Source organism: Engraulis encrasicolus, chromosome 20 (assembly GCF_034702125.1).
Source record: "Engraulis encrasicolus isolate BLACKSEA-1 chromosome 20, IST_EnEncr_1.0, whole genome shotgun sequence".
Classification (NCBI taxonomy): Eukaryota; Metazoa; Chordata; class Actinopteri; order Clupeiformes; family Engraulidae; genus Engraulis; species Engraulis encrasicolus.
In genome coordinates this window covers 33,082,756-33,105,920 of record NC_085876.1, presented here as the reverse complement: position 1 = coordinate 33,105,920, position 23,165 = coordinate 33,082,756, and positions in this window count along the sequence as shown.

The window sequence follows — 23,165 nt, the reverse complement described above, 5'->3', positions numbered from 1 at the left end:
ACACACACACACACACACACACACACACACACACACACACACACACACACACACACACACACACACACACACACACACACACACCCCTTTGTGTGGCAGCGGCATTATGCCAGAATATTGATTTGACAAGAAAGAAAAAGAGGGTGGGGTGTGGTGGGGTGGGGTGTGGTGGTGTGTGGCATTGCATCCCATCAGTCTCTTGTCTTTGTTGTTAGTGTGCATTTAGAAAAGAAGGCATGCAGTTGGAGAAACAGATTTAATTTCCAATTCTGTACTTTTTTTCTGCTATCGTTGAGCTGATGGACAGCACAATTGTAACTTTCTGACATCTGGATTTTGTTCCAAATGAGCAACATCGATGTTAATTAAATCCCTTTCTATTTATTCTATTTTTTTTATTATTTTTTTATCTCCTTTGTTTGGGTAGTCACAATGAGGAAATTGCCTATTTTCCAAGTGAGCCCTAGCCAAGAAAGCAGCAAAAGGCATAACGCACTACATGAGACGCACATGCAGACAAAAACACAGAAGACAGCATATCCACTAAAAGCAAGGCATAAAAGACGCATTTATTTACTTATTGTACTTATTTCTTAAGTGACACATTGACAATGTCCACAGAGATGAGTGATGCCAGAGTGATCCCTGAGTGATCCCCCATGCCCTGTTTGAGCCGTCATGGGTAAGTGGTTAGAGTATCAGACTTATAGCCCAAAGGCTTCCGGTTCGATTCTCGTCCTGCCAGCCGGTTGGTGGGAGTACTTAACCAGTGCTCTCCCCCATCCTCCTCGTTGACTGAGCATGGTACTGGACCGCCACACTGCTCCCTTGGGGCGCCGTTGAGGGCTGCCCCCTTGCATGAGTGAGGCATGAATTCAATTTTGATGTGTGCAGTGTGCACTTGTGTGCTGTGGCGTGCACACTGCAAAAAGCTGACAAAAGCATCACAGGCGAGAGGAGCAACCCACTGGACTTTCAATGTGAAATTTAGGAAAATGCCGCCATCTACTGATCAAAACTAGGAAGTTGCACTGAATCAACTCATGAGTTAAAGCAGCATGAAATAACAAGTGAAAAAAGCGTGTGTGTTCAAAGTTCAACTATTAACAGTTATATATTCGTTCATAGTTGTGTGTGTGTGCTGATTTGATTGCAATAAATTGTTTCTTTCTTCAACACTTCATTCTCAGTCTCGTCTTCATTCTCAATGATCAATGATAACAATGTCTTATATTACTCAAATACAGTAAAATATGTCAGTTAACAACCTCTATGTATCCCCTCTCATTTATTCAGCAGAGTACTCATTTATTAACCAAGATATTAATAAATGTAAATAGATTATATTATATAATTATATAATATAAATAAATATATAGACTAATGGAATATCATTTGGAATATCTAATGTGAGAATTAAAAAAAATGTGAGAATTTGAAAAAAAAAAAAAACATTTACTACTTTTAGCTACTTTTAGTGGCTACATTAAAAGCAATATTTGCCTTTATGACATTTAAGCAATAACATTGCTTAAACCACACTTAAACCACACAATGGGGCACCTAAGTCACGCCCTCTACTTCCTGGTTCATGGGGCAGAGGGAGTCAAAAAATGATTCCTGGGCTTGAAAATGAGTGATTTTTGGATTTGTGGTGCATTGGTGGAGATCCAAGGTTTGGATTTGGACCCCGCCCCCCTTTTACGGCAATCTGTAGCGGCCATTATCTGTAGGTAGATCAGAGAAATGGAAATTAACGGAGAACGAGGCACACCTCTGTCAAAAATGGCTTAATCATGCGAACATGTCCATCAACACACTATACAAGGACAATAGTTGAAGTGTGTTGCTAACTATGTTCATAAAAGATATTATTTGATTTTTAAATGTATTTTATCTACTCATATGATTTTAAATCTGGTCTTTGATTAAAGTGTTACTTCATATTTACACAGTTTTAGTCAATTTCTTGACAGGGGTGGGCATGTTCTCCATTGACTTGTATTGCCTGAAGGTACCTACACTACCTACGGAAGTTGGGAAGCTCCAGCTGCCATTTCCCAGTGCTGTCGCAAATTGCTGTGTCCTCTCTAGTGTTATTTTCTACCTCAATGGATCCATCTCTTTGCTATTGGCAAGGGTAAAACGATGTTATGCTTGCTCTATGGATCTAATTGCCGTGTGTGACCATGGAAAAACAGTGTTGCATCCCTGGTGGTCTGGAGGTAAATAACGCTTGAATGGGATTCGACATAACCACCTTCACCTATTACTTGATACTAAGGCCTGAAAATGAATAAATGCATTATGCTATGAGTGGTAAATGTGCCAAAATACATGCACCTGCTTCTTTTCTTTTCTTTTCTCCTCCTTCCCCCCCCCCTTTTCCCCTCTTTTCCTCCTTCTTTTCTTCCTTTTTCTTTCTTCCCCCCTCTTGCTAAACGAGTGTTCCCCTCGCCTAGCGCAGGTGGTAGAGGAGCTGTTCGGCAAGCCAAAGGTTGCAGGTTCGAGCCCCACTCGGCCTGACTCCATCGTTGTCCATGCTTAACCCCAAGTTGCTCCTGGTGGCAGGGTGGTACCCTGCGTGACAGCCACGGCCACCGGTGTGTGAATGGGTAAATGTGAGGCATAAAATGTAAAGCCCTTTGAGTGCTCGAAGGAGTGGAAAGGCTCTCTATAAATGTAGTCCACTTACAGTCCATTTACCGGTGCAGAGTACCGCATTTCAAGTCAGCTTTTATTGTCACTTTCTTATGCACAGGCCATACAAGGAAAATGAAAATATGTTTCCCTCCATATCAAGACATAAACATACATAGGACTGACATTTTACAGACTGACAAGGACAGGACAGGTAACAGTGATGGACTGGTAACAATAATGTAATAATAAATACAATGAACATTTAACATGTAGACAAGGAAGGATAGGAAATTAAAAATAGGATGGAATACATTACAATACTAAGACAATAATACTGACAGTAGCATTAGTAACAGTAAGTAGGCTAATAACAATAATAGTTATGTACAAAAGTGGTAAGATTGGAGTAGCAGAATTGTAAGCAGCATGTTAAATTGTCTTATTGTTCAAGTGAGGTAGCGCAGGAAGGTGCAAGACACTTAGTGCAGTTCAAGGGAAAGGAGAATGAATGTGGTTCTTTCTTCATGACACACACACACACACACACACACACACACACACACACACACACACACACACACACACACACACACACACACACACACACACACACACACACACACACACACACACACACACAGACAACAAGGAGCGCTTGTGCTTTGCATGTTGCAGGATCCAGGCAGTTCTTATTAGTGGAGGACTGAGGTAGTTCAGGTAAGGTGCAGTACCAAAGGTGCTGTGCTGTGCTGTGCTGTGCTGTGCTGTGTTGTGTTGTGTTGTGTTGTGTTGTGTTGTGTTGTGTTGTGTTGTGTTGTGCTGTGCTGTGCTGTGCTGTGCTGTGCTGTGCTGTGCTGTGCTGTGCTGTGCGTGTGTGTGTGTGTGTGTGTGTGTGTGTGTGTGTGTGTTGTGTTGTGTTGTGTTGTGTTGTGTTGTGCGTGTGCGTGTGCGTGTGCGTGTGTGTGTGTGCTCTTGTGGGGTAGTGCAGGTGCAGTCACAGTGCAGATCCAATGGTGCTTGTGTGTGTGTGTGTGTGTGGGGGGGGGGGGGGGGGGGGGGGGTCTGGGTCAGTGTTGGGAGAGAGGGAGGGAGGGGAGGGAGTTCAGCATTCTGATGGCCTGGTGTGCAAAGCTTTTTGTGAGCCTGGCGGTTCTGGACCGTTAGCATCTGTACCTCCTCCCGGAGGGTCGTGTGCTGGGTTGTTATTTCAACAATCCAGCATTGCAACTCCATGTTTATCTTCAAGAAGGAACCAAGGAGGGCCGGACACACACAGACAAAGGACACATGAAATGTGAGGAAAAGCACAGCTGGTTCTGAACTAGCCCATGGCCCGCGGCCCACTGTTGACAATGGTATATTGTAGAAGAAGATACCGCACACTCTTGTCCATTGTGCTGCAATTTATTAACAAAACAACGTTTCGGCCCGTATGGCCTTTCTCAAGTTTTAAAAAGTCTCAAAAACTTGAGAAAGGCCATATGGGCCGAAACGTTGTTTTGTTAATAAATTGCAGCACGATGGACAAGAGTGTGCGGTATCTTCTTCTACAAAATTGATCCTGCACCCGCTACCTGCACCTCGAAACCTCTGGTGTGCGTTGGTTTCCTCCTTCAAAAGATAGACAATGGTGTATTGTTCACATTATATGGAGTTTCACCCTGTGACAAGGTGAGATTTTCCCTCCCCGTCTCCCAGTTTCACAATTTTAAAAGCTAACTGAGAACAGTTTGTTTGATGCCAACTGTCTTTTGAAGCGCACTGGAAGGAGCGCACACACGCTCATCAGGAGGCGCGTGCGCACACACGGCCACGCACAGCAGGGGTATTCAGTTAAAACTCACTGAGGGCCAGTTTATCAAATTCCTCACAGTAAAAGGGCCGAATGTAATATTATATATAGATGATTGGCGCTCCTATGTTTTCATTCTGTTCAGACCTCGTGGCGGGCCAAAGGCTTGCCATGCAAGGCCCGGATCTGGCCCTGGGGCCTCCAATTGCATAGGCCTGCACTACAGTATGTAACCCCGAAATGTTTTGCAATTTTGTTATCAAGGCTGGCGCCTGACAGCCCACACACATTGAGAGTCTCTTTTCCGCCCGATTGTCATTTGCTACGCGGAAGAGCTGGCGGTTCCAGCTGTGACTTTTGGGAAGGGGAATGTGACTGAGCGGGCAATGAATCATTATGATGTCTCCGATTGCGTTTGTCTTGCATGCATTCACTCATCACTTTCACATGTTTTTTGGCACTGAGTCAGCCAACATTCATGGACAAAGAAACATTATCTTCCAAATGAGAACATGTGCATGTTATCCGCATCATGAGACATGACTTAACATTCATGTCAAACCGTTCATTAATGTGGAAGACTGAGGATCAACAACTTGTCAAAACAAAAGCAACATTGGAATCGTTTTCACAAGGCATGGCTTTGTCTACCATTTGTGTGCCCTTGGCCCTTGCCACCAATACATTTCTTCAAATCAGTTCTCTGTTTATTTTTTAAAGACTCAATGAGTCTACAATGCAGTTGTTGGGTACAGTATAGCCAGTACAGTATAGCTAAGAGCAGGGGTCAGGAACCTTTTTGGTGGAGAGAGCCATAAACGCCAAATTTTTAAAAATAAATGTTCATGAGAGCCATCCCAGTTTTCAAAAACACTGAATAAAGCATGTAGGCCTATTTCAATTAAGCCCAACAATTTTAGAGTGTACTGTCAAGTTATTGCTTTTATTGATAACAGGTAAGTATAGGGTTGCCAACTGTCAACTTCATTATGGTGAGGGTCTAGGAGAATTTTGTATTTCTTAGATGTAATTTCCTGCATTTTAACACTTTTTAACCTCCCTTGTCCCGTTTCAACTCCATATGGAACCAGTATGTTTATTTATAAATACAGGACGATTCCATATTTCAAGGGATGTTTGGCAACTCTAGATAAGTAAGAGCCATATACAGTTCCCAAAAGAGCCACATGTGTCTCTAGAGCCATAGGTTCCTGACCCCTGGCTTAGAGGCACAGCCCATTGGTTGATTGGTTGAGTGAAACAGGTGATGGCACAGAGAAGGCTTGTACCTGTGTAAGACAAAAATGTCAGGTGTTTTTACAGACCTGAGAACAGTTGTTCCATATTGGAGACACAGAGGAGAGCTTTCCCGAAGACCAGAGCTGTGTGTGTAGCACATAGAACTCAGGGCACGTACAGGGCCATATTAGACATGTCCAGGACTATATATTACACACGCCTAGGACTATATTACATAAGTCGAGGGCTATATTATGGACCGGGCCAGTGGAACAGGCGTCCAGAGCTATATTTGAAGAGCTCTTTTCCAAAACGCTATATACACCATTTTTGACTTTTTGCATTTTAATATTGGAATTGACTGTTAAGATGTCCTATCATCTATGTGTGAATTCTTGCCATTCAAATATTTTGAGGACATACTTTAAAACCTCTATAAAAATGCATTTTGCAATGCATTTCAATGGAATGCCCAATACAAAAATGTCAATTTCCCAACATTCTATAAAATGGATATATCTCATTTTGGAAAAGAGCTCTTCATTTGCAGAAGACTGGGGTTGGTTGTCATGTGTTTTGCTTACATCTAAGTTAAGGAAAAACAGTATATTGCAAGAAAACCATTTCTATACAGATTCGATGCTACATTTGTCAGGTACATTTGTAGTTTTAGTATCCATTCTCTTCAAAAGACAGATTCTCAAAGGCACCTTGCGCAAAACCCGGTTGCAGGGTTGGTTGTCACACCCTATGGGGTTGGTTGTCACAATGTTATTGTAATGGGGGGAAATGGGATAATTCAAAGGAACAGTCCACCTTATTTCAATAATTAAGGGTGTTCTTCTCTGACCTGAGATGATCTCCTCCCGACCTGCCTCGTCTTCGGACGCGCCCCCAGTCAGCAACGCACGTGGCCCAAACTCGTTATAGCATCAGCTTGGCTCAGCTTTGCCGATGGACAGCATTCGTTGCCTCAAGTTAGAAGTGACCAAATTGTTCCATGTGCTCCCTACTTAAACATCCCTGCACAACTCGTAAACCGATCTAAAAGTTGTTGCACAAAATGAAACGTGGAGATTTCATACCTAGATAAAGAAATGGCACTGTAATGAAAGGCACAGTAACACATTCTGAGTACTTTGACTTCGACGCATTGATACCTTCACTCCTAGTAGTCCCCCCCTTCCCCCCTCCCCCTTCGTGTGAGAGGACTAGGAGTGAAGGTATCAATGCGTCGAAGTCAAAGTTGACAACCATGGGCGCAGATAGCTTTTAAAAACTGGGGGGGACATTTTCACAACCAACCGTGGGGGGGGGGGGGGGGGGGGGGGGGGGTTTGGGGGGGGGGGGGGGGGGTTATTGTACACTGAATATCATTTTTTTTATTGTTAGTGGCATATTCATCTTCCGCTAAATAATTTTATTTGCTTTTGTAGGTCTACTACATTAACTATTTTAAATCTTGATACATGATATTTTTTAACAAATGTTTAAACCGCTCCAGCTTTACAGATTCTACTGAGAATGTGCACGAGTCTCCCTCCCACCAAGACTCACCCGCCCCTGCGCGCGCTTCTAAACACACCTCTCCCATCCCATCAGCAAGTGCTACAGTACTTTCCCAACCAATTCAACCTTTAAACAGGACAACTGTGTCAACAAATTTCACGTTGTACTACTAATGTAGGCCTACAGCAGGCTATGCAACAGTGTGTGATTTAGTACTGTAGACATTTTAAGACGACCAGTCTCGCGGTGGTAGGCCTATTGCATGTAAAACACAACTTCAATCCAGGCGCGGTTTTGGGGCGTGTGATATTGGGGTCTCCCCCAGATTAGACATTTTTGATAAAAGCGGCGCATTTAAATGGTGATCTTGAGCTCTTAAGACAACCTCCTTGCTACTAGTTCTACTCAGTCATTTTTCTACCACGCTGCGTTTCAATTGCATCTACACTCCACCGCTATTACAAGCCACACGTTTGCGTTGTAGTACCGCTTAACAACAATTCACAGTAAATGCGTCCAACAGATTAACACCACCGCGGTCATCATTCCAAAAAGGAGCTCCTTAAAAAAATTAATGAAGTCAGACGTTGACAGCATACAGACCAGGGACAGTGAACACGACAGCTACCTGCGTTAGGCTAGCCTACTTGATTGACAGCTGTCATGGCATGTCTTTTCACTCGAAAACAGGCGACAAAGAGACCAAAAAGCCCTTCTGAACAATTAACATCAGCTAACATCAGCAACTAGGCTACAAACAGCGTCACAGCGGACATGAACCTATTATTGACCTTACCTTAAAAGTTGTCTTGACCGCAGTAGAACTATTTATCCCAACTTTTAATCCATGCGTTTCCACCATCATCATTCACGTTCCACATTTTTTGTAATCCACATCATAGCTAGCAAGAATGGGACTATCCTCGAGATTAACTTTAATTATAAAAGCAAGCAACTGGTCTGAGCCAAAAATGTAATGTAAATATGACGTCTGCTCTTCGCTCCACTTCCTTCATAAAGCCAGCTCTGTTTATGGCGCTTCAAATCTGGGACTTCAGTGGCTGTTAGCCAATCAAAAAATAGATTTATATATATGGTGTAATACCGTTTTTTTTTTTGCCACATATGAAAGTGAATGGTCCAGGGAGGCGCTATTTCACACATTGCAAAATGCAAAGGCAGAAATCAGATATTTTCTCCAAAAAGGTGAGGGGGACGGATCTAGGTGAATGAAAATCTGGGTACGTCATGTCCCCCCCGTCCCCCCCGCTATCTGCGCCCATGTTGACAACTACCCAAGTTGCTAACTGGCTAACAACTACAGGCTTTTGAGAAACACACCCCTGAGCCTTAGCTTACTAGCCTTGATGTAGGTAGGCCTGCCTTAAAGGGACACTGTGTGAGATTTTTAGTTGTTTATTTCCAGAATTCATGCTGCCCATTCACTAATGTTACCTTTTTCATGTAGCCTAGCGCAGCCAGACCCGTACAGCAAAAAGCTGTACCAGGGTCTAGGAGGGCTGGGCGGCAGTGTGGGCGGGATAAACGGTTGCTTCAGCACTCAACGTCACGCAATAGGATGGTGGAACAACCAATCCCCACACACTTCTGTGTAACGTCACAGCTGTCTTTCACAACGTACACGCGACACGCCCCTTTGTATGTGCAGCGGCAACTTCGAGCCGTCGTAGCAGTGAATTCGTGTGATGACCACAGCCACAAACAAGTTTCCTAATAAATCGTGTTTTCACTTATACAGTTCAAAAATGCATCGTTTTCAACCACATGGCCCTCCTTGATCAATCAGCGAAATGTCGAGCAATGTGGGGCTTGTTAAATGGTTATATTTATGATTGTTGTCAACATGGCATGTTCGGTGTTAGCTAGCTAGCTGTATACTAATACATGGCTAGCCGCTAGCTCGGTAGACTAGGTGTCATTCCCAATCTATTTAGTAAGCGACTTGCAGACTTTCAAAGCTCCCAAATGTCTCGTTTTTAATGACATGGATCTTATTAGAATTTGGGGCAGGCATATAATACAAGGCTGGATACCTAGCTCTGTTATTGACGACAGGTTAGCTAGCCACTAGCGAGGGCCTCTTTAGTTGAAGCGGCAACTTCCAGCCGTCGTAGCAGTGAAAGCGTGTGATGACCACAGCCACAAACAAGTTTCCTAATAAATCGTGTTTTCACTTATACAGTTCAAAAATGCCTCGTTTTCAACCACATGGCCCTCTTTGATCAATCAGCGAAATGTCGAGCAATTTGGGGCTTGTTAAATGGTTATATTTATGATTGTTGTCAACATGGCATGTTCGGTGTTAGCTAGCTAGCTGTATACCCATAACTTTCCCTGATTGTCGCTCCCAACGCAGGACGCTCCCCGGTCAGCTCGCTCCCACTAGCCAGACTATCGATCCCATCTATTTAGTAAGCTACTCAAAGACTTTCAAAGCTCCCAAATGTCTCGTTTTTAATGGCATGTGTCTTATTAGAAATTGGGGCCGCAATTTCATTCTACACCTACAGTAGTGTGGTCTGATAATAGCGTGCGACTATCTGGTTCTGTAAAATGCTCAACTTAGCTTACCGAGCTAGTTTAAAACATCGAATGATCAAATGGTAATGTGTTGAGATCTATTTGTGTCCGATAAGTTCATGGTGTATTATTACATCAATCCATGTCAGCCACGAAATGTATTATCATCTAGGCTTTTTAAATTAAGTAAACACTTTCGTGCTGTACGTAGCACGGACGGACACCATGCTTCTTCTTAGAAAGTTTCCTGTTTACTAGGTAGCCCGGCCCCCCTCGCGATTTGATTGGCCCTGTCATCGGATAACTTTCAGCCTCGCAAAACGACCGGGGTCCGCTAGACTGCCCCCGGGAGCAAATTCAATTTGCGGTCGCTAGGGGCGTCTAGACTTCTAGGCTATTTTTCATGAATACGTACCACCAGCATTAAATTCTAAGTATTCATTATGACTGGAAAAGTTGCACTTTTCATACATAAAAAGGGGGATATTCTCCATGGTACGCCATTTTGAATTTCCAAAAATAGCCATTTTTAGCTGCAAAAAAGACTCTACTTGAACCATACTAGAAAATATTTGTTTATTACTTAGTAAACTTTCATGTAAATATCAAATTTGGTGATAGCCAACCCAGTTGCAATGAGCAGCATAGTTGCAGTACCTTTTTTGACCATTTCCTGTCCTGTCCTGTCCCTTTAATTCTTCTGAGTCTCTCAGTCTGTGCTGCTCGGCTCCATCATAGGTCATTTCTTATGTCGCCTTTATTTTTATTTATCTTTTGTACTCAGGGGTGCGTTTCTCAATAGTGTTGCTTATTAAGTTTGCAATTTATTTCGTTGGAATGCCATTTCCATAGGCAACCTGGTATGTTGCTACACATGCAGGTTAGCAATGACGCTTTCGAGAATCAGGGTCCTGTTTTTTTCTGTGCCTGTCTGCCACTGGTAACTGTTGGAAAAGCACTTGCTCTCAGTCTTAACACTTGAAATGTTCCTCCCACCCTCAAAAAAAGAGAGGTAGACAATAGCTATTTTACCGTATACGTTTCTCAGTTCTTTTTATGGTCCAAGTTACCTTTCACTGTGACTGGAATTCACTGTGCTCAAATATCAGTTTGAGTTTTGGTATTTCCCTGTGTTTATTTGGCTAACTTCCCAGGGTGTGTGTGTGTAGGTGTGTAGGTGTAGGTGTAGGCTAGGTGTGTGTGTGTGTGTGTGTGTGTGTGTGTGTGTGTGTGTGTGTGTGTGTGTGTGTGTGTGTGTGTGTGTGTGTGTGTGTGTGTGTGCAGTGTTTTCTCAAATGAAGCTGAGTGAATAACCAAACACTATGTAATGTACGCATCCAACCTTCAGTTTGTAACGTAATGTTTTAAAAGCATAAAATACATTTTGTCTTTTTTGTGGCGAGGCAACACCCATTTTTTTAAACGCCATGGGCTTCTAAATGCAAGCTGGCCCTACAGAGAAGGTGTGTGTGTGTGTGTGTGTGTGTGTGTGTGTGTGTGTGTGTGTGTGTGTGTGTGTGTGTGTGTGGATGCATGTCTGGTCAAATGTAACTCTACCAGTGGTCTACACAGAGTGATTTCATGCAAGTGTGGCATGACAGCTCTAGCCTGGCTCTCGCACAGACCCTTCGTGCTTCGTGCATCTTCGTGAGCTCACAACCATCGTGTGAGAGCCAGGTTATGACAGCAGCAAAAACATGACCTAAAAACTGTGTGATTGTATCTCAATTTTTGTACCCTGGAAATGGGAGATGGAAACTGACAAAATGTATGAAAATGAACTTGAATAACCCTGAAAAGAACTTTTTGTCTCATCACATCAGCACAAACAATAACACACCTCCTCCACCCACATGACATGTCCCATGAGTACAACAGGTGCTCACAGTCTGACGAAACTCTCTCGCATAGCTGAACAAAACAATAATATTGAGTGAATTCATCCTTCATGTGTGAATCATGACTTCTTTTGTATAGCTGATTATAGCTAGAACAGAAGACTTCCTTTCATCACCACAAGGTAGGTCATTTAGTTCACCTACAATTATTGTTTAATGATACTCTTTCCCCCCTTGCTTTTTAAAAATCAGACAAATATGCTACATGTAATATCATGTGTCGTCATTCTTACATTTTAAAAATGTATTATGATTAGTTGTGAGTGCCAACTTGAATGTCTTCCTTGTAGGTCGATTAGTTCAAAAGTGTCTGCTAAATGTAATGTGATGTGAATGTGTGTGACTCTTCTTCTTGATTGGCAGATGGGGCAGCAGGGGACAGGGTCTTGGATATTATCCAGGAAAACCCAGTTTTTACTTCTGTTGAGTTTTTCGTTAGGATGTCTGTATATCAACCTGCAAGTCAACTTTCCCCAAATACCACGGTGTCCTTGTGGGGACTGCCACACCAATGACTCCTGGTTCTCCGCCCGTTTTAATGCATCATATCACCCTCTGATGACAAGAAACATCAGTAACGTGAGCCCGGACACTTTTCAGTGGTGGAAGGTGAGGCATTTATTTTTTTTAGAATTCGCTATCTGTATTTTGTTAACCCTCAAGCGACCAGGCTGTTTTTGTGACTAGTCTGACCGAGCGGGGTAATTCATACAAAAATACCACTATATAAATTATTTTTAGGGGTCATTCACATGTATTTACATCTTGGACATATTTGTCCCTCATCTAAAGCAAAAAAAAAAATGTTAATTTGAATTTTATTGTTTTGCTAAAAGGCAGTCAAACTTACATACGCATATTGTTAAATAGAGAATATGGTCATTTACATAGACAAAACCATGTCTCAAACATATAAGCTTATGCACACTCAACATTTCTCTGAAACTTTGTCTGGACATTGTATACAGTAAAAAATATTCCCGTGATGTCACAGCAACTTACTGGCTAATAATTGCATTCATTTCAGAGTAGTTTACTGTGGCCATCCTCACAGTTTACTGTGATCTTCTCACAGTAGTTTACTGTGGCCACACCACAGTAAGTTACTGTCACCCTACCCACACTACCATGATCCCGCCCCTCCATTCATCACCACAAAAGAGGTAGCTACCATATTATTGTGGCACCTCCCATTCCCCACCATGATCGAGACAACTGTGGCATGGAACCACTGCATCACACTGCTCTCTTGTATTGAGTTTATAGTCAGAACTATCCATAATTGCAGAGAGACACAAGTATCTGCACTGAGTGAATTATTACGCCCATGCTACAATGCTACACGGATCCATTGACTTTCACTAGTTTAGCGACATATTCCCTCTTTTAACTTGTCTTAAAGCAAGACAACGCTTTACATGAAAAATAAGACACTTTACCACCTTTATTAACCCCAGCCAACGATTTTAACTGTAGTAAGCCCCAAAATAGTGGCGTACCCCTTTAAGCTCCTGCTCACACTGCACAAGGAAATTTTGCAATTTAAAAGTTCATATCTCACGACTCACGTCCTCACACTATATGAGCCGACGGTCAGATGCGAGCCAACAGGCGACAGGCATGTTTCCCCGGTCTGCGGAGGAGGGAACATGCGCACCTGAGGTGGAGATGAGGTCGCGCTCAACAGCGAATCGCACGGCCCTATTCATTTGTTCATGTGAAGCGTCAAATCGGGTCGTAGCACTGCTTTAACTGTACGATTTACGCACAAGCCACAACCAGGATTTCAAACAGTTTTGATTTCCGCTTGTCGTTACCCCATGTACACTGTGTGATGCGAGACTCACGATTGACCTGCGATTTAGCAAGAAATTGGCCCTACTCCCAAAAAGTTGTGCGAGTGTCAAATCGGCACAAAATCGGGGCAAAAGTCGCACAGTGTAAGCCCAGCTTTAGAGAGCCAATCAAGGTAGCGAGCTAGCTGCCATGTGATTCGCTGATTAGAAATTTGCGTCAAGGCCGTTAGGGCACTATGTTACTACGCCGGCGACCCTGGATCATTTGCCAGTCCTTCCCCGTCTCTCTCTCCTCACTCATTTCCTGTCCCTCTGTCACTATATCTTAAATAAAGCACAAAAGCCAAAAAGAAAAACACTTAAAAAAAAGATATTGAACAATACTTGGCAAGCTGTTTTTTTTTTAAAAAGAAATTTGCGTCAATGAGCACTTGTGTGTCTAATGTGTGTAAATATGTGCCTAATAAAGTGGACGGTAAGTGTATTTGTGTTTTTACAGCATATTCAGAGAACCCTTTCAGGGTGGGACGAGTACAAAAGAGCTGTGGATGAGATTTTCCAAATCATCCCGGACAAGGAGATGTACATGGACGCTGGTCCTGAACGCTGTAGGGTGTGCTCTGTAGTCGGCAACTCTGGAAACCTCAAGAACTCCCATTATGGCCCTATGATTGATAACAGTGATTTTGTCTTCAGGTAAGGGGGAATTGAAACCAGTGTATGGAGAACACAATCATCATGCTTCTCCCAGATCAGACTCGCTTTAGACCCATTTTTTAAAAGAACATTATATTCTTATCATATTAGACCACCATACCATAGATATTTGATCAAACACACAGCTTGATACATCTGTCTTCAACTTTTCAAACATGTAGAATAAACCGAGGTCCCACTGAAGGCTATGAACAGGATGTTGGAACAAAAACTACTCACCGCATTATTTACCCTGAAAGTGCTGTTGACATGGACAACTCCACTCACCTGGTCTTTTTTGCCTTCAAGATGGTGGATCTGAAATGGTTGGTTAGTGTGTTCACCACACACACCATCACTCGGTAAGTAAATAGCCTACTGAATATACAAAAAGGGAACAAAATTATTATGGAGGTATAATGTTAGTTTATTTCCAAAATTGATGCTGCCCATTCAAATTCACAATATTTATGGGACTGACTGACCACTGCAAATTTGTATGTAAGACCAATAATGTGAAATTCCCAAGCCAATTTAGTGTGGTTGTAGATAGTCAAGAAAAAGAAGTGCAAATAGGAAGCATACCTATTGGATATAAAGGAAATAAACTGCCAGCAAATTTAGACACTGGGGTCCTTGAATAAAGTAAACAAATGGCTCTTGGGTCAACGTAGTAACATTCGTCCAGGGTCAGTGACATAATGTTGCTCCTGGGTCAACATGTCAATGTTTCTCCAAGGTCAGTAAGAAAATGTGGAGTCTTGGGTGAAATTCTCAGGAAGGGTGGGAGACGGTATAAGTGGCCTGGGCCCCCCCGAGACTACTCACAGATTTGAAATTAGGCGTACAGTTAAAATTCCAGAATCAATGTCGATGAGTAAGTCCTTGTGAGAGGACATTGTTTCTGAAACAATTACATTTCATTTATCTTCCCTCTTCTCTACTAAAATTTGACTACATCATATCTATGGAAATCCAATGATCCTGATTCGTTCTTCTGCATTTTGGTTTGGGAGCAACCCTTACGGAAATCGACCATGGTTTTACTGTAGTAAACTGACTAACAGACAGATGGACGGACGGACATACCCTATTATAGAGATGCTAGGACGCATCTAAAAAGCGGCAGCTAAGTATAATTTAATGAATAATTATAAACCGTGGTAAAACCATGGTTAGTTTTCAGAGTAAAACCATGGTTAAGTTTATTGTTAAACTAGTCAAACCAAAAACCGTGCAGAACCATGCTAAAAAAAAACATGAAATCATGGTTTACCATGGTCGATTTTCGTAAGGTCCTCCAGACCCTTGTGTGAGCTCACAAAGCTGAGCGGAAATACATGAGGATCTGCTGATCTACCTCACCAAATGCATGTTATGGGGCTTGCTCCACGGACTGTAACCAGTGCCGTGTCAAATATGTAACTGTAAGTCGCTTTGGATAAAAGCAAGGTAATGTTATGTAATGAATTGAACACATGACTAATGGTCTAACTTTCTTTTTGTCTGTCTTAAATACCAAAGAGCAAATACACCAGTGAAATCATCCATTCGAGCAAATATGAGCTTGGTGAGTCACCTACAGTATTTACACGACCTGTAGCCTTCCCCTCGAGCTTTCAGTGTTGCCAGAAGATGTGTCTGATCAAATCCCGGCCAAAAGGTTCTCAAAAACGCCAAAAGGTGGTAAATATCACCCAATTTCAACAAATTGCATTGACTTCTATGGGCCCAAAACGGCCGAAAAAAAATGCCAAATTACCAATTTTTCACGTTTTTACCCGCACGCGGCCATCCCAATTAACCAGGTAACCACCCAATCTGGCAACACTTCAAGCTTTGCTGATATAAGTAAACTCCTGTCGGATTAGCATAGCAACATTGACATTAAAGGATAACTTCTGACAATTTCGACATACAGTTGTAATGCTCACACTACCCTGGACTTGTCAGTACCTGAGGTTTTTTTTTCAGCCGTTACCGACGTCCTGGTCATTGTAATGGGAGCAGGCGTTTGTTTTCATTAAAAAAAAAAAAAAAAACATCTTGATTTATTCCCCATAATATCCAAAAGGTTATGCAACATCAGCAGACAGCTAGGGATAATATTTGGAGTAGGCCTATGTTAAGAAAGTTGGTTAAGTGTTACCAGAAAGTTTTTAATGTAAACAAAGTCTGCCCCCACTAGAATATCTCAGATCTCGAAAGGGACGAGAGTCGAAAAATGCAGCATCACCGGGTACTGACAAGTCAACAGTAGCGTGAGCAATACAACAGCATATTGAAATTACCAGAAGTTATCCTTTAACATAATAAACATTATGCGAAGCGAAAGAAAGCGAAAGCCCATTGGGAAACTCCAACTCCCATTGTCATTGTGACACAGCACTCCACAGCACACAAGTGAACACTGCACACAACGAAATTGCATTTATGCCTCACCCATGCAAGGGGGCAGCCCTCAGTGGCGCCCCATGGGGAGCAGTGCGGTGGGACGGTACCATGCTCAGGGTACCTCAGTCATAGAGGAGGATGGGGGAGAGCACTGGTTGATTACTCCCCCCACCAACCTGGCGGGTCGGGAGTCGAACCGGCAACCTCTGGGATGCAAGTCTGACGCCCTAACCGCTCACCCATGACTGCCCATGGTGTTTGGACTGTTTGATACAATTAACTTTTTCTGTTTGTGGTATTAAAGCATATCTTTTTTGTGACTATGAAAATCATGCACATTATTATACCGGCCAGGTCATAAACAGACAAGAAAAAATAGATGATACTGTTCCGTTAAAGTTAAATATATATATATATACAGTCCAAGGAAAAAGTTTGTACACCCTTTGAAATTTCTTACATTTCTGTCAAAATTGATCATAAAACATGGTCTGATCCTCCCGGAAATCTCAAGAAGGAGCAATCAGAGTCTGCTTTAATTAATTCCACCCAAACATTTACATGTTATCATATTTTTATTGGTCATGAGGCCATAACATTCACAGGAGAGTAGGGCATAAGTAAGTACACCCTTGCATTAAGTAGGTTTTAACCCTCAGTTAGTTGCAATATCATAAACCAGACTTGTCCTGTAGTTGCAGATCAGATTAACAAAACAATCTGTTTGTATCCTGTCTCCCTCTTCTTTAGAGAACTGCTTCTCGTCAGCAAGGTTTGTGGGATGTCTGGAGTGCATAGCTTTCTTGACTTCATGCCATACTGTATAATCTCAATTTTTTTTTTGACAGGGCTTTGGTTGGGCTATTTCAGACTGTGTATTTCATTATTATGAAGCCATTCTAAAGTCGATTTGCTTTTAAAGTATGGGTTGTTGTCATATTTCAGGACCCATACTCTTGTGTGCTTCAACTGTGTGACAGACTTCCTCACGTTTTTTCTGTAAAATATCACAATACACTTGAGTTCATTGTTCCACTGATAATAGCAAACTGTCAAGGGCCTGAGGCAGCAAGGTAGCCGCATATAATGATGCTCCCGCCACCATACTCAGAAGAGATGTAACCAAGAATAGCTAAAAATGGGATTCATTCTGCCAATCTAAAATTAATGGGGTTTCTGTCCCAAAAAATATTGCTGCACCTTTGAGGTTTGCGAAAAAGCATTTATATGCTTCATAGAATTACTGCAAAATATTCTGTAGACCAACGTTGAAACCAAAGTTGAATTGTTCAGGGAAACACACAATGTCATGTTTGGAGGAGAACTGGAGAACCACACCTTCACCAAAACATCATCTCCACCTTTGACTATGGTGGCGGGAGCATCATTATATGCGGCTACCTTGCTGCCTCAGGCCCTTTTCAGTTTGCTATTATCAGTGGAACAATGAACTCAGAAGTTTAACGAGATATTTTACAGAAAAAAAGTCACATAGCCTGTCACACAGTTGAAGCACACAAGAGGATGGGTGCTGAAATATGACAACAACCCATACTTTAGAAGCAAATCGACTTTAGAATGGCTTCATAATAATGAAATACACATTCTGGAATAGCCCAGTCAAAGCCCTGACAAAAAACAATTGAGATTATATGGCATGAAGTCAAGAAAGCTATGCACTCCAGACACCCCACAAACCTTGCTGACGAGAGGCAGTTTTCTAAAGAAGAGGGAGACCAGATACATCCAGATTGTTTTGTTAATCTGATCTGCAACTACAGGAAACATCTGGTTAAGGTTATTGCGACTAACTTAGGGTTAAAACCTATTGAATGCAAGGGTGTACTTACTTACGCCTTGCTGTCCTGTGAATGTTTACATCTTATGGCCAATGAAAATATGAAAACCTGTAAATGTTTGGATTGAATTAGTTAAAGCAGACTCTGGTTGTTCCTTCTTGTGATTTCCGGGAAGATCAGACCATGTTTTATGGCCAATTTTGACAGAAAGGTAAGAAATTTCAAAGGGTGTACAAACTTTTTCCTGGGACTGTATTTGTGTAGGCCTATACACTGTGCAGTTATACTCAACCGAACTAGGCCCTACTACACCCGGTTTCTTGAAAGCAAAGTTGCTATCCATTTAGCAACTTAGTAGGCTAGGTTACCAGCGTAGGTTACGCTGTCAGGAAACACACCCTTGAATGGCTGAAAATACTTGCGAAGATTGTTGTACTTACAAACTGTTCCATTTCCTTACCTGACTGAAATCTATTTCCACCGCCTCTCCATAGGTAATGGTGGTCAGCCCCAGTTTCATGAAGTATGTACATCACAAGTGGCTGCAGGAACATGGTGACTATCCGTCCACTGGATTCATGACTCTTATAATGGCTCTTCATATCTGTGACAAGGTGAGTTAACGGTAATTCGGTACCTATGGTCATTTTGCAGACAATGTTGAGGGAAAGAACTCTTCTTTTTGCTTTGATTTCAGTCAACATGATGGAAAAGGGTTAAAAAATATTGTCAGTGTGTTTTAAGGTGCGAGGCTAACGTGTTCATTCTTACTGGGTGAATACACCGGACGCGACGAGATTCAGGCAACAGAGAATCGCTTCTGTGCAGGAAAAGCGATAGGCTAAGAGCAATTGAAGCGACTACAGTATGTCCATTAAAAGTAGAATGCACGCATTCCAACATTCCCAGTGGCTGTGGCGGCTGTCGCAGAACCGCGTCATAGCTAATTTGCATGATATTCCCAGGGGTTCAACTACAAACTGTCGCTCTCGTCGCGGTAATCGCGTCTACGTAGTCGCCCGAATCGATTTTGTTGCACAACTCAATACAAAGTCGTCACGCAACCGCACCCCAAGGGAGCAGAGGTTAATTACTTCCTCCAACAACCTAGGTCGGGACTCAAACCGGGAACCCACAAGATTGACACTGCCCTAACCGCTCATTCATGACTGCCCTAACTTAACCATGACCCATAATTTTGCAGAACATACAGAAAACTCAAACGGAATGACACCTCTTTAACTTTGTCATTTGTCTGCCGTAAAATAAAGTACAGGGGCTATTGAGCACAGTGAGTACCATAGAACCTGTTACAATGTAAATTACTGTACAATTCTGTAAATAAATACTGTAGGCCTAAACCCTGCTCATTATCTTGTCAAATATAGGCACGTCATTGTGTGGCATGATGTGAGGTTGTGAGGCTAATGTTTTATTTTATTTAGCCTATTTTCTTTATTTTCTTGTTCCAGGTCCGAGTGTATGGATTCGGAGCTGACAAGGACGGCAACTGGAATCACTATTTTGAGACAATCAAACCAAACTACAGAACAGGCATACATGGGGGAAACTTTGAGTATGCCATCATCAAAGAACTTCAGAAAAGGAGAAAAATTGAACTTTATGGATGACCTCTGGAAATAATGGATGTTAGAGGCTGTCAATACGCGCAACACTGCTACAATTACAGTCAAGGTTTTAATGCGAAAGCTGACGTTTCGGTCAACAAAACCTCAGCTTTCACATTGAAACCTTGACCATAATTGTGGCCGTGTTGCGCTTCTTCTATAATTTTCAAGTGATTTCAAGTGATTTCCATTGAGATGCACACGCAAACAAAGACTCAAGGTGTGCAAGCCACCTCCTCCATTCTACTAGAGGCTGTCAAAACCCCATTATAGGCTGTATATTTTCATTTTCAGTTGAATGTCAATGTGTAGTTCTTCGCTTGACATCCTCAAGAAGTGACAGTACACTATCAATGGCACATGCATAGTTTTTGTTTTTCTTTTGTTTGAATTTTATGTTTATGTTGTTTGTCACACCTATGGGAGGGTGCATTGTTTAATATGCCCATGGAAGGGCTTTTGTTTTGAAAAAAATGTGTTGTTTGTTATACCTGTGTGTTTTTTTGTTGAGTTTCCCTGCTATTAAGCAGCTTCTGGCAACTTTGTTGGGACTTTTCCCTTTCAATATCTAATGTAAAGCAAGCAATCACTGTATACTTGTCATTCTCATCTGCAAAGATAAAAAAGCCCATCATGTCAAAGTGAGTGAAAAAGTAGAGATGGGATTTATGGCTCTTTGACGGGATCCGGATCTTAGTGGCTCATTCCTTTCAAAGAGCCGTTCAAAAAACTGGCTCTTTCGGCTCTTTTTTAAATTATGTATTCCGTGTTAAGAGTGTAATATTTTGACTCCATCTCAAGGTAATTTTGTCCAAACAACAACTGATTATTCTCCTGCTTCTAAAGACCATTTTTGCCTCTCTTTGAGGTAAACAATTGCGTTTTTTACCAAATTGAATTACTCTGGTTGAGGTCACGTGCTTAAAATGAATGAAAAATGAACAAAATAACGATCGAGTGGCTCCCCCAGCTGTGATCCGGTTCCCATCATTCATTTCAGGGAGCCGTTCAAAAGAACCGGCTCGTTCATGAACGACACACCTCTATGAAAAAGACAATGCAGGTGTTCAAAGCCCATAGGTATGCCAGCAATGGTGGTGCATTTTCATTGAAAAGTCAAGTTTGTGAAAAGTAAAGTTCTTGAACAAGCAATGCAAATCACCACTGTCAGACAGGAACCTAACCTTGTATCTCAACTTTTCATTGCTTTTTTTTTTACTTATTATTTTACTATATAACACTATTTTCTAAATAAAAAATCATTTCAACATTAAAACACTGTGTAATATTTGTAGTTGTTTATTTCCAGAACCTTTTTCATGAATACTTACCACCACCACCATCAATTTCTAAGTATCCATTATGTCTGGGAAAATTGCACTTTTCAGACATGGAAAGGGGGATCTTCTCCATGGTCTGCCATTTTGAATGTCAAGAAATAGACATTTTTAGCTGCAAACATGACTGTACTTGGGCCAGACTAGAAAATATTAGTTTATTACTTAGTAAAGTTTCATGTAAAGATCAAATTTGGCAATAGGCAGCCCAGTTTCATTGAGCAGCATAGTTGCAGTACCTGCAGTACACCTTTAAAGTTGGTTATTAAATAATTTACATATGGAGGCTGACCAGTAGTACTGATTTATAATGAATAAAGAACTAATATAAAATAGTACAAAAATAATACGCTTATTTGCTGATTTCTCCCGTCTCGCACTCCTTCCTATCACCATCTTCACTGTGCTGTCCCAAATTAAGGCATAGAAGCCCCCCCAAAAAAATCTTTAAAAAATGAAATGTAGAATTGTATGATCTCTTGCAACATACAGTGAGTGGTAAAATATTATACAATGTGTTATTACAATGTTGTTTGGTAGCTCTGCTCTTGTTTTCTGTTTCCACGGATACTAAATTATGTTGTGAATGTCCTTTCTAAATCTGAAAAGAAATGCAGGGAAATAACAGTGGTCCCCTTTACACAACGAAGCCTCTGGGGTTTGTCAAAGGTCTGCATGATAGAAATGCATTTGTTGACTGAATATTGTTTGAAAGCTGCAAGAAATGGGAAACTCTCGTAGGCCCACAGTGTGCTAACTGTATTAAATTATGCTGAAGATTAGACAAAAGATTGTTGGCCAATGAGAAAAAAACTGCAGTTAATTTCATATTATTTTCTTATTATTTCCCTGCTTTGAAGTCCTTTGCTTCAGCAGGGGTGATGCATGACACTAACTGTGTTAAGTACAAAGCAATAATAAATACTAAGGTTAGAATATTAAGTTCCTGGAAACCTGTGTACCGGTATTGCTTTCTGTACACCCTGAGAATGATTTGTGAATAACTAGCAACCCCTGGTGGTAATGTAATGTACTTCACCATATACTACAGATGTAATGTACTTCACCATTCATGTATTAATGTACAAACGTTTGTATTTCACCATTAATCTCCTCTGTCAGTTTGGCTAGACATCAACCTAGTGATTGTCAATGGGGGCTCTTCATAATTTTGATCTGTGGTGTATGATAGAAAAAAATATAATGTGTAAATGATATCAATGATATCAGTTTTTCAGAGTCCAGACAGAAATAACATTTGGCCTTAGATTGTTTTACTTTTATCTTTATTATTTAAAAATTTCACAATTTCATCACTGGTATAATCCGTCGTGAAATCATGGCCTTTGCCTTCACACTTGTCATGAAGTAACGTGTTGACAATAACTGACCCGCAGGTGGCCTTCCCAGTTCTTCAGTAGTCTTAAATGTATCAATTCTCTGAAATGTATAACCTCACAGCTACACGCGCACGCACGCACGCACGCACGCACGCACGCACACACACACACACACCTCATTGCTGTGAAGATTCCAGCAAATGCTCCCCCTCCCCTCCTCCAAAAAAGGCCAACCAGGAATCTCTCCCCCACCCACCGCATCAAACGGTTTCCAGGGTCAGAAATATGCTGAGAGCTGAGGTGTGGTGTACAAGACACCTACACATAATTCATTCCACATCCCTGTACTCAAAACTCAAAATACTGAATTTGCATTGCATTGACCCTGACAAAGACCGTGAAGGTTTCAATATGTCGGTCAGTCCTTAAAAAATAATGAAAACCACTGTTTCCTCCTCTTTCTTTTTTGATATTTACCACCCACAAAGACTGTTTGAGCACCTGTGTTGAGAATTTGGATCCTCGCAGCACTTCTGTGTTTTAACTTTTTTTT